Source organism: Ranitomeya imitator, chromosome 4, assembly GCF_032444005.1.
Source record: "Ranitomeya imitator isolate aRanImi1 chromosome 4, aRanImi1.pri, whole genome shotgun sequence".
Lineage (NCBI taxonomy): Eukaryota > Metazoa > Chordata > Amphibia > Anura > Dendrobatidae > Ranitomeya > Ranitomeya imitator.
The window spans coordinates 430,429,034-430,442,204 of NC_091285.1; positions in this window are offsets into that span (position 1 = coordinate 430,429,034).

A 13,171-nucleotide genomic window follows, 5' to 3' on the forward strand; every position below is an offset into this window, starting at 1 on the left:
GGAAATGTTATTTATTAACTATTTTGACATAACTCTGATTTAAGTGTACAAAAATTAAAAGTTTGAAAATTGCAAAATTTCCGTTTTTTTCTTAAATAAAAGCAAGTTAATTCGAAGAGATTTTACCACTAACATGAAGTACAATATGTCATGAAAAAACAAACTCAGAATCAGTGGGATACATGAAAGTGTTCCAGAGCTATAACTTCATAAAATGACAGTGGACAGAATTGTAAAAAGTGGCTTGGTCATTAAGTACCAAATTTAAACCAAATTAAGAAACATTTATGTCCATAAAGGATCTCCATTTGTGGAATAATTTGATTGTTGACTTTTCGTTTTGTCTCTCTAAGTCTAATTTGCTATATACCACTAGAGTTTTTAGAGTATTTATCATTTCAGGCACTTGAGGTACTTCTTCCTTTAGCCAATATCGAAGTATGCGCTTTTTGACTACAAGAAGAGCTAAGTGTATTATTTGAGTGGATACAATTCTATGAAATAAACAAGCTAGGGGAGTATTTGGGTCTTTGATTTTCCAAATTTTATCAGTATATCCAAGAGCCTCAGCCCAAACCCTCTGCGTGTAGGGGCAATCACAGGGTGCCATGAAGCAGATTTGCCCTGGACAAATAGCATTTTGGACATTTTCTTAGATAATGAGATGGAGCATCCTTGTAAGAAATATTGAAAGCATAAATTGCATTATGTACCACTTTCTATAGCATTTTTTCTCCATTACTCATTAATCATTGCTTTTTTAAACCTTGCTCTAAACTAAATGGTAATTTATATAGTTTTCTCAAAGCTATCCATGCGCCTATAGTGACTTTCCAAAGGATGCTATGTTTGACATGAGGGGGTAGATCACCAAATTTTAGAAGTAGATCATTAGGTGCAGCAAGTTCCCTCTCTTAAATAGTATTGGAAAAGCTACTTGACCCATGAGCCCAGTTTCTGATATGTCTTGTTAAGGCCGCTAAGTTATAATCTGGTATAAGAGGCAGTTGGATTCCTCCTTCCAATTTGAACAAAGCCATCTTCCAATATACAATTCTCGGTCTTTTACTCTGCTATAGAAATTTTATAAACACTGATTGTAATTTTTGTACCTCTAAGTGCTTTTGTAGCAAATTTATTGTTTGTAAAGGGTATAGAATGCGAGAGACGCTATTAATTTTTATCAACTGTGCTCTGCCAAACAGAGATAGGAGATTTTTCCATTTTTCAAGCTCTTAACTTATTTTATTTATCACATGTGGGAAATTTAAGGCTAGTTTCACACATCAGGTTTTTGCCATCATGTCGGTTCCGATGTAGCTCCAGAGCGCCGGATCCGACGTAAAATTTGGAAAACTGATGAAACTGATCTTGTTTTCCATCAGATCCCACTAGCGGAACCGGCATAAAAACGGATCCATTTAATCAGTTTTGCATCCGTTTCTTCTGTTTTTTAATCTGTTTTTTGACAGATCTGATTTTTAAATTGTCCCTGGGAGGCACCCAAATGTGATTGGCTACTGAAAACCTATATATATATACAGTGTTCCTTCAGCCCATCTGTGACAGATTGTAGAGGAGCAAGTGTTTGGAGAGCAAGATGGATGTCGCTATTGCGAATATTCTTGAATTGCTTGAAAACAATAGTTCTGGAGGAGTGAGAGAAACAGCGCATTATGCGTCTGTGCCAATGGTGTTTATGAAGCACCCCCAGACACAGGGCCACGGGGTACTCGGTCCGGGGTTGTCACGGTGGCTAGACCCGGCCTGTGACCCTGCTAAGGGGCATCCAATAAATGGGTGATGGTGCGTAGTGCGAGGAATAACGAGGACACAGGGTTGCAGTTTCTTTACCTTTTACTGAAGGTTTCAGGATCCTCAATCCAGGGCACTGTCAACAGGGCTGTCTGAGACCGGCCGGTCCGAAGGCACCTCCAGAGTTCCCTTTGCAGGTGGAAATCAGTGTCTACCCACTAGCGCCTGTGTGTTGTAGTGCTTCCCTGCTGAGCATTCAGGATAGTCCTCACAACTTCAGTTCTCGTTCTTTCTAGATCTTTCTCTTCTCCGTCCCCCAGGTATGTTATGGCTAGGACGCACCTTTATGACAGGTAGGCCTGGAGTTATTCTGGAACCCAAGTGTCGCCCCTCTCCCGCGATTGTCTCCTATGTCCTTCTTAGGTGTTGTATGGTAGACAGCTAACCTGTAATTAAAGGGACTCTGTCACCTGAATTTGGTGGGACTGGTTTTGGGTCATATGGGCGGAGTTTTCGGGTGTTTGATTCACCCTTTCCTTACCTGCTGGCTACATGCTGGCTGCAATATTGGATTGAAGTTCATTCTTTGTCCTCCATAGTACAAGCCTGCGCAAAGCAATCTTGCCTTGTGCAGGCGTGTACTATGGAGGACAGAGAATGAACTTCAATCCAATATTGCAGCCAGCATGCAGCCAGCGTGTAAGGAAAGGGTGAATCAAACACCTGAAAACTCCGCCCATATGACCCAAAACCAGTCCCGCCAAATTCAGGTGACAGAGTCCCTTTAACTGTCCTGCCGCTGTTTGAAGTAATGCGTGGAGACTGTTACTTCCTCGGTGCTCCGGCCACCGGCTATGCGCCTCAGTAGGATGTTGCCGTTCTCGGGGCACGACTCCTACTGGCTCTCCTATGTACTTGATTTCGTTTTCTCACTGTCCACAATATCCTTCGCTTTGTGTCCTTTCTTTAGATACCGCCGCAAGGTAGTGCAGGCGCGGTTCCGTAACAATCTGTCCTTTCGCTAGGTACCTGCCAGATTTCCCAGTTCTGACAGGTCCTCCCTGGAGCTCTCCCAGGCTTCGTCCTGCTTAACTTCCTGTCCAACTCCTAGTTTTACCAATGTGGGGAGTGGCCCAATAAATAAAGCCTTTTACTCCCCCTAGTGGCCGGAATGTGAAGTGTAATGTGTGCTGGTGATACATGGTCAGTAGAACTCCTTTAGTGCAATCAGACGTACCATCACTCCCCTTAGTGGCAGAGCGACGTTACTGCAATGACCAGATCTCTGGGGCGCTGCATTTATGGATCCACCCCATCACTGCACAGAGAATGACATGGGGAGTCTATTCTACTTTATACATGGAGCTACGAGGAGACCCAGAGAAGTTTTTCAGCTATGGGTGGACGAAAGCGGAGAACTTCGATCTACTGGTGGACCGAATTGGACGTCTCATCCGAAGGAGTGACACGTATTGCCGAATCTCCATTTCACCGGCGGAGTGTATGATGGTCACTCTTCGGTAAGCCATTTTTATTGTATCTCCTCCTATAAAGCACACTTAACTTTAATGTTGTTGATGGTATTTTTTAGAAATTTTTTTAGTGTATTTCATACAGTTAAAGCTGCATTATAACCGTAATGTTATTGCTGGTATTTTGTAATAATTTTTGACTTGCTTTTATTCAGATTCCTTGCAACTGGAAAATCCCTTTTCGTCACTACATTTTCAATTTCGGATGGGAATTTCCACCATATCGGGAATTCTCAAGCACACCTGCCGTGCATTGTGGGACTCTTTGCACGGCGAATTTATACCACATCCAACAATGGATGTTGGAAATAGCTGATAAATTCCAGCAACTTTGTCAGTTTCCCAATTGCTTGGGTGCTGTGGACGGGAAACATATCCGCATCGTGAAACCGGCTGGATCTGGCTCGGAATATTTATTTATTTATATTTTTTGTAAATCTGTTTATTAAATTTTCCATATTACAAGACATACAAATGGCATTAACAAAATGGAATAGAAAACTCAATCCCATCCCCTTCCCTCCCACACCCAAATACCCTTTCTCTGCATGCGTATAACCATCAAAGCATGTTACGGAATTGGTGTATTGCCGCCTATCCGCTGTAATAAGTACCATTGGGTGTTTTCAAATTGCGCTCTCAGCATTTCCCTAGTCTCCAGAGGAAGAGACGGAATAAGAGTAGACCATGTAGACAAAAATCTGCCCGACATTTTCTCCTTACTGGTCAAAGCGTCAATCCATTCCATTCTAAATATAAATTGAATTTTTGTACGAATAAGAGAGAGCGATGGGATTGCCGGACTCAACCATGGCTCGGAATATTTTAACTATAAAAAATATTTCTCCATTGTGCTGTGTATAACTGTGTATACTTACGTGTTTGATTCTGGGCCTGAACATCAAGGTCCTCCCAGTTGTCTACAAGCTGTTGGCTGACTTGCTCCCAGAGCCGACAGGGTCACAATTACCGTATATACTCGAGTATAAGCCGAGCGATATTAACCTGCTCCTCGTTCCGGCGCCGCTCTGGCTTCAGCATCTTCTACAGTGACGCTCAGGTCAGAGGGTGCGGTGACGTGGTTAATGCGCGTCCTCTGCCTGAACGTCAGTGCAGAAGATGCTGAAGATGGAGCGGTGCCGGAACGAAGTCAGGTGAATATTGAAAGTGCCGGGGGCCTGAGCGACGGAGAGGTGAGTATGTGATTTTTTTTTTAATGCAGCAACCGCAAATGGGACAAGTGTCTGTATGGAGCATCTTATGGGGCCATAATGTTTGTGCAGCACTATATGGGGCAAGTGTCTGCATGGGGCCATAACGTTTGTGCAGCACTATATGGGGCAAGTGTCTGTATGGGGCCATAATCAACATTTGTGCAGTACTATATGGGGCAAATATCTTAATGGAGCATCTTATGGGGCCATAATCAACATTTGTGCAGCATTATATTGAGCAAATGTGTCTATGGAGCATCTTATGGGGGCCGGGGCCATTATTAACCTTTATGCAGGATTGTATGAGGCATATTTTAATATGGAGCATCTTATGGGGCCATCATAAACTTTATGGAGCATTATATGGGGCTCCAGATTCAATATGGATATTCAAAAGCACTTAACCTACTGATGTCTCAATTAATTTTACTTTTATTGGTATCTATTTTTACTTTTGACATTTACCGGTAGCTGCTGCATTTCCCACCCTAGGCTTATACTTGAGTCATTAAGTTTCCCCAGCTTTTTGTGTCAAAATTAGGGGGGGTCGGCTTATACTCGGGTCGGCTTATACTCGAGTATATACGGTACATCAGTGTGGCCGCTGCTACCCATGTTCCACAGTGGCTCCCTCGGATCAGATCGATGAGGAGGTCGATATTTAGCCTGGCTTCCTCACCGTCCGAGTCAGGAGCATGCTGTGAAGCCTGTTAAAAAAGACAAAAAACAAAGACATTAGACTCAAAACAACATAAAGTTGTTTTTTTTTTTTAAAATGCTTACCCTATGACCACCACCCTGACTCGCACGCCGACGACCCTGGGAGTCGCTCTGAGGACCTCTGGATCGAGCACCAGAATCAGAAGACTTTAAGAAAAAAAAATGTGATTTTATGTTGGCTTATGTGTTGTGTGCAGTGTGATGTCTGTAATGATCTGTTTTTTATGTGTTGTGTGCAGTGTGATGTCTGTAATGATCTGTTTTTTATGTGTTGTGTGCAGTGTGATGTCTGTAATGATCAGTTTTTATGTGTTGTGTGCAGTGTGATGTCTGTAATGATCAGTTTTTATGTGTCGTGTGCAGTGTGATGTCTGTAATGATCAGTTTTTTTATGTGTTGTGTGCAGTGTGATGGCTGATGGGATTGCGTTGCTGCGAGGGTCTCCTACCTTCCTCCCTGCAGCAAGGCCCGAATCCAATATGGCCGCGGCATCCGGGTCCTGCAGGGAGGGAGGTGGCTTACCAAGTGCCTGCTCAGAGAAGGCACTTGGTAACGCTTCAGCGCTCTTTGACAGATCGGTGATCTAACAGAGTGCTGTGCAAACTGTCAGATAACCGATCTGTATTGTTCCCCCCGGGACAAAGTAAAAAAGTTAAAAAAAAAATTTCCAAGTGTGTAAAAAAAAAAATTAAAAAAAAAAACCTAAATAATGAAAAAAAAAAATATTCCCATAAATACATTTCTTTATCTAAATAAAAAAAAACAATAAAAGTACACATATTAAGTATTGCCGCGTCCGAAACGACCCGACCTATAAAACTGTCCCACTAGTTAACCCCTTCAGTAAACACCGTAAGAAAAAAAACGAGGCAAAAAACAACGCTTTATTATCATACCGCCGAACAAAAAGTTGAATAACACGCGATCAAAAAGACGGATATAAATAACCATGGTACCGCTGAAAGCGTCATCTTGCCCCCCAAAAAACGAGCCACCATACAGCAACATCAGCAAAAAAATAAAAAAGTTATAGTCCTCAGAATAAAGCGATGCAAAAATAATTATTTTTTCTATAAAATAGTTTTTATCGTATAAAAGCGCCAAAACATAAAAAAAATGATATAATTGAGGTATCGCTGTAATCGTACTGACCCGAAGAAAAAAACTGCTTTATCAATTTTACCAAACGCGGAACAGTATAAACGCCTCCCCCAAAAGAATTTCATGAATAGCTAGTTTTTGGTCATTCTGCCTCACAAAAATCGGAATATAAAGTGATCAAAAAATGTCACATGCCCGAAAATGTTACCAATAAAAATGTCAACTCGTCCCGCAAAAAACAAGACCTCACATGACTCTGTGGACTCAAATATGGAAAAATTATAGCTCTCAAAATGTGGTAACGCAAAAAATATTTTTTGTAATAAAAAGCGTCTTTCAGTGTGTGATGGCTGTCAATCATAAAAATCCGCTAAAAAAACCACTATAAAAGTAAATCAAACCCCCCTTCATCACCCTCTTAGTTAGGGAAAAATAAAAAAATAAAAAAAATTTATTTCCATTTTCCCATTAGGGTTAGGGTTAGGGCTAGGGTTAGTGCTAGGGTTAGGGCTAGGGCTAGGGATAGGGATAGGGTTAGGGCTAGGGTTAGGGCTAGGGTTAGGGCTAGGGTTAGGGCTAGGGCTAGGGTTAGGGCTAGGGTTAAGGCTAGGGCTAGGGTTAGGGCTAGGGTTAGGGTTAGGGCTAGGGTGAGGGCTAGGGTTAGGGCTAGGGTTAGGGTTAGGGCTAAGGTTAGGGCTAGGGTTAGGTTTAGGGTTATGGTCAGGGCTAGGGTTAGGGCTAGGGTTAAGGCTACAGTTAGGGTTAAGGCTACAGTTAGGGTTGGGGCTAAAGTTAGGGTTAGGGTTTGGATTACATTTACATTTGGGAATAGGGTTGGGATTAGGGTTAGGGGTGTGTCTGGGTTAGAGGTGTGGTTAGGGTTACCGTTGGAATTAGGGTTAGGGGTGTGTTTTGATTAGGGTTTCAGTTATAATTGGGGGGTTTCCACTGTTTAGGCACATCAGGGGCTCTCCAAACGCGACATGGCGTCCGATCTCAATTCCAGCCAATTCTGCGTTGAAAAAGTAAAACAGTGCTCCTTCACTTCCGAGCTCTCCCGTGTGCCCAAACAGGAGTTTACCCCAACATATAGGGTATCAGCGTATTCAGGACAAATTGGACAACAACTTTTGGGGTCCAATTTCTCCTGCTACCCTTGGAAAAATACAAAACTGGGGGCTAAAAAATAATTTTTGTGGGAAAAAAAAGAATTTTTTATTTTCACGGCTCTGCGTTATAAACTGTAGTGAAATACTTGGGGGCTCAAAGTTCTCACAACACATCTAGATAAGTTCCTTGGGGGGTCTAGTTTCCAATATGGGGTCACTTGGGGGTTTCTACTGTTTAGGTACATTAGGAGCTCTGCAAACGCAATGTGATGCCTGCAGACAATTCCATCTAAGTCTGCATTCCAAATGGCGCTCCTTCCCTTCCGAGCCCTCCCATGCGCCCAAACGGTGGTTCCCCCCCACATATGGGGTATCAGCGCACTCAGGACAAATTGGACAACAACTTTTGGGGTCCAATTTCTCCTGTTACCCTCGAGAAAATACAAAACTGGGGGCTAACAAATAATTTTTGTGGGAAAAAAAAGATTTTTTATTTTCACGGCTCTTCGTTATAAACTGTAGTGAAACACTTGGGGGCTCAAAGTTCTCACAATACATCTAGATAAGTTCCTTGGGGGGTCTAGTTTCCAATATGGGGTCACTTGTGGGGGGTTTCTACTGTTTAGGTACATTAGGGGCTCTGCAAATGCAATGTGATGCCTGCAGACCATTCCATCTAAGTCTGTATTCCAAATGGCGCTCCTTCCCTTCCGAGCCCTCCCATGCGCCCAAACGGTGGTTCCCCCCACATATAGGGTATCAGCGCACTCAGGAGAAATTGCACAACAACTTTTGGGGTCCAATTTCTCCTGTTACCCTCGGGAAAATACAAAACTGGGGGCTAAAAAATAATTTTTGTGCCAAAAAATTTTTGTTTTATTTTTACGGCTCTGCATTATAAACTTCTGTGAAGCTCTTGGTGGGTCAAAGTGCTCACCACACATCTAGATAAGTTCCTTAGGGGGTCTACTTTCTAAAATGGTGTCACTTATGGGGGGTTTCAATGTTTAGGCACATCAGTGGCTCTCTGTTATGGCTGGCAATCAGGCAACACAGCGTGCAGTAATCAGCGCACATACAGAGATCTGGCAATAACCAAAAACAATAGGACGAGCTCTGAGACGTGGAATCTCTGTAGACTGCAGTACCTGATCTATCCTCACACAACTATAAGCAGCAGTGGATTGCGCCTATCAACTACCTATGCAACTCGGCACTGCCTGAGGAGCTGACTAGCCTGAAGATAGAAATACAAGCCTGACTTACCTCAGAGAAATACCCCAAAGGAATAGGCAGCCCCCCACATATAATGACTGTTAGCAAGATGAAAAGACAAACGTAGGAATGAAATAGATTCAGCAAAGTGAGGCCCGATATTCTAGACAGAGCGAGGATAGCAAAGAGAACTATGCAGTCTACAAAAAACCCTAAAACGAAAACCACGCAAAGGGGCAAAAAGACCCACCGTGCCGAACTAACAGCACGGCGGTGCACCCCTTTGCTTCTCAGAGCTTCCAGCAAAAGTTAATAGCAAGCTGGACAGAAAAAACAGAAAACAAACTAGAAGCACTTATCTAGCAGAGCAGCAGGCCCAAGGAAAGATGCAGTAGCTCAGATCCAACACTGGAACATTGACAAGGAGCAAGGAAGACAGACTCAGGTGGAGCTAAATAGCAAGGCAGCCAACGAGCTCACCAAAACACCTGAGGGAGGAAGCCCAGAGACTGCAATACCACTTGTGACCACAGAAGTGAACTCAGCCACAGAATTCACAACAGTACCCCCCCCTTGAGGAGGGGTCACCGAACCCTCACCAGAACCCCCAGGCCGACCAGGATGAGCCACATGAAAGGCACGAACAAGATCTGGGGCATGGACATCAGAGGCAAAAACCCAGGAATTATCTTCCTGAGCATAACCCTTCCATTTGACCAAATACTGGAGTTTCCGTCTAGAGACACGAGAATCCAAAATCTTCTCCACAATATACTCCAATTCCCCCTCCACCAAAACAGGGGCAGGAGGCTCCACAGATGGAACCATAGGTGCCACGTATCTCCTCAACAACGACCTATGGAATACATTATGTATGGAAAAGGAGTCTGGGAGGGTCAGACGAAAAGACACCGGATTGAGAATCTCAGAAATCCTATACGGACCAATAAAACGAGGTTTAAATTTAGGAGAGGAAACCTTCATAGGAATATGACGAGAAGATAACCAAACCAGATCCCCAACACGAAGTCGGGGTCCCACACGGCGTCTGCGATTAGCGAAAAGCTGAGCCTTCTCCTGGGACAAGGTCAAATTGTCCACTACCTGAATCCAGATCTGCTGCAACCTGTCCACCACATAATCCACACCAGGACAGTCCGAAGACTCAACCTGTCCTGAAGAGAAACGAGGATGGAACCCAGAATTGCAGAAAAATGGAGAGACCAAGGTAGCCGAGCTGGCCCGATTATTAAGGGCGAACTCAGCCAACGGCAAAAATGACACCCAATCATCCTGGTCAGCGGAAACAAAACATCTCAGATATGTTTCCAAGGTCTGATTGGTTCGTTCGGTCTGGCCATTAGTCTGAGGATGGAAGGCCGAGGAAAAAGATAGGTCAATGCCCATCCTACCACAAAAGGCTCGCCAGAACCTCGAGACAAACTGGGAACCTCTGTCAGAAACAATATTCTCAGGAATGCCATGTAAACGAACCACATGCTGGAAGAACAAAGGCACCAAATCAGAGGAGGAAGGCAATTTAACCAAGGGCACCAGATGGACCATTTTAGAAAAGCGATCACAGACCACCCAAATGACCAACATTTTTTGAGAAACGGGAAGGTCAGAAATGAAATCCATCGAAATATGTGTCCAAGGCCTCTTCGGGACCGGCAAGGGCAAAAGCAACCCACTGGCACGTGAACAGCAGGGCTTAGCCCTAGCACAAATTCCACAGGACTGCACAAAAGCACGCACATCCCGTGACAGAGATGGCCACTAGAAGGATCTAGCAACCAACTCCCTAGTACCAAAGATTCCTGGATGACCGGCCAGCACCGAACAATGAAGTTCAGAGATAACTTTACTAGTCCACCTATCAGGGACGAACAGTTTCTCGGCCGGACAACGATCAGGTTTATTAGCCTGAAATTTCTGCAACACTCTCCGCAAATCAGGGGAGATGGCAGACACAATGACTCCTTCCTTGAGGATACTCGCCGGCTCAGATAACCCCGGAGAGTCGGGCACAAAACTCCTAGACAGAGCATCCGCCTTCACATTTTTAGAGCCCGGAAGGTATGAAATCACAAAATCAAAACGAGCAAAAAATAACGACCAACGGGCCTGTCTAGGATTCAAGCGCTTGGCAGACTCAAGATAAGTAAGGTTCTTATGATCAGTCAAAACCACCACGCGATGCTTAGCACCCTCAAGCCAATGACGCCACTCCTCGAATGCCCACTTCATGGCCAGCAACTCTCGGTTGCCCACATCATAATTACGCTCAGCAGCAGAAAATTTCCTGGAAAAGAAAGCACATGGTTTGAACACTGAGCAACCAGAACCTCTCTGTGACAAAACCGCCCCTGCACCAATCTCAGAAGCATCAACCTCGACCTGGAACGGAAGAGAAACATCAGGTTGACACAACACAGGGGCACAGCAAAAACGACACTTCAACTCCTGAAAAGCTTCCACGGCAGCAGAAGACCAATTAACCAAATCAGCACCCTTCTTGGTCAAATCGGTCAATGGTCTGGCAATGCTAGAAAAATTACAGATGAAGCGACGATAAAAATTAGCAAAGCCCAGGAATTTCTGCACACTTTTTAGAGATGTCGGCTGAGTCCAATCCTGGATGGCCTGAACCTTAACCGGATCCATCTCGATAGTAGAAGGGGAAAAGATGAACCCCAAAAATGAAACTTTCTGCACACCGAAGAGACACTTTGATCCCTTCACGAACAAGGAATTAGCACGCAGTACCTGGAAAACCATTCTGACTTGCTTCACATGAGACTCCCAATCATCTGAGAAGATCAAAATGTCATCCAAGTAAACAATCAAGAATTTATCCAGATACTCACGGAAAATGTCATGCATAAAAGACTGAAAAACAGATGGAGCATTGGCAAGTCCGAACGGCATCACCAGATACTCAAAATGACCCTCGGGCGTATTAAATGCCGTTTTCCATTCATCTCCCTGCCTGATTCTCACCAGATTATACGCACCACGAAGATCAATCTTAGTAAACCAACTAGCCCCCTTAATCCGAGCAAACAAGTCAGAAATCAATGGCAAGGGATACTGAAACTTAACAGTGATCTTATTAAGAAGGCGGTAATCAATACACGGTCTTAGCGAACCATCCTTCTTGGCTACAAAAAAGAACCCTGCTCCCAATGGTGACGACGATGGGCGAATATGTCCCTTCTCCAGGGACTCCTTCACATAACTGCGCATAGCGGTGTGTTCAGGTACGGACAAATTAAATAAACGACCCTTAGGGAATTTACTACCAGGAATCAAATCGATAGCACAATCACAATTCCTATGCGGAGGTAGGGCATCAGACTTGGACTCTTCAAATACATCCTGAAAGTCCGACAAGAACTCTGGGATGTCAGAAGGAATGGATGACGAAATAGACAAAAATGGAACATCACCATGTACTCCCTGACAACCCCAGCTGGTTACCGACATAGAGTTCCAATCCAATACTGGATTATGGGTTTGTAGCCATGGCAACCCCAACACGACCACATCATGCAAATTATGCAGTACCAAAAAGCGAATAACTTCCTGATGTGCAGGAGCCATGCACATGGTCAGCTGGGCCCAGTACTGAGGCTTATTCTTGGCCAAAGGTGTAGCATCAATTCCTCTCAACGGAATAGGACACCGCAAAGGCTCCAAGAAAAATCCACAACGTTTAGCATAATCCAAATCCATCAGATTCAGGGCAGCGCCTGAATCCACAAACGCCATGACAGAATATGATGACAAAGAGCACATTAAGGTAATGGACAAAAGGGATTTGGACTGTACAGTACCAATAACGGCAGAGCTATCGAACCGCCTAGTGCGTTTAGGACAATTAGAAATAGCATGAGTAGAATCACCACAATAGAAACACAGTCTGTTCAGACGTCTGTGTTCGTGCCGTTCTACTTTAGTCATAGTCCTGTCGCACTGCATAGGCTCAGGCTTACTCTCAGACAATACCGCCAGATGGTGCACAGATTTACGCTCGCGCAAGCGACGACCGATCTGAATGGCCAAGGACATAGACTCATTCAAACCAGCAGGCATAGGAAATCCCACCATTACATCCTTAAGAGCTTCAGAGAGACCCTTTCTGAACAAAGCCGCTAGTGCAGATTCATTCCACAGAGTGAGTACTGACCATTTCCTAAATTTCTGACAATATACTTCTACATCATCCTGACCCTGGCATAAAGCCAGCAGATTTTTCTCAGCTTGATCCACTGAATTAGGCTCATCGTAAAGCAATCCCAGCGCCTGGAAAAATGCATCAACATTACTCAATGCAGAATCTCCTGGTGCAAGAGAAAACGCCCAGTCCTGTGGGTCGCCGCGCAAAAAAGAAATAATAATCAAAACCTGTTGAATAGGATTACCAGAAGAATGAGGTTTCAAGGCCAAAAATAGCTTACAATTATTTCTGAAGCTCAGGAACTTAGTTCTGTCACCAAAAAACAAATCAGGAATCGGAATT